The sequence below is a fragment of the Glossina fuscipes genome, unplaced genomic scaffold (assembly GCF_014805625.2).
Source record: "Glossina fuscipes isolate IAEA_lab_2018 unplaced genomic scaffold, Yale_Gfus_2 112, whole genome shotgun sequence".
Lineage (NCBI taxonomy): Eukaryota > Metazoa > Arthropoda > Insecta > Diptera > Glossinidae > Glossina > Glossina fuscipes.
This window is the reverse complement of record NW_023998455.1, coordinates 6,512,401-6,512,605: the sequence shown is the minus strand read 5'-3', so window position 1 is coordinate 6,512,605 and position 205 is coordinate 6,512,401. Positions and strand designations below refer to the sequence as shown.

Genomic DNA, 205 nt, shown 5'->3' with positions numbered 1-205 from the left:
TGCTTTTAGTAAAGTTGCTAAACTAGCTACTATTTAATAGTATATATACCGTTAGGTATCTCCTAAGTATGTCTAATTATTTTGTAAATTATTTAAAAATGTTAAAAAAAAAAGACTAAGAATGCGCGCCCTGGCCTATGGGGGGATCGAACCCGCGACCTTCGCGTTATTAGCACGACGCTCTAACCAACTGAGCTAATAGGCC

The 205-nt window shown here is 37.6% G+C and overlaps 1 non-coding gene across 1 annotated transcript; it reads right to left on the bottom strand.

Moving 5' to 3' along the window:
- Window positions 1–131: 131 nt before the first annotated feature.
- Window positions 132–205, bottom strand: Trnai-aau. Its single transcript has one exon. It is a non-coding gene; the product is annotated as a tRNA-Ile (tRNA).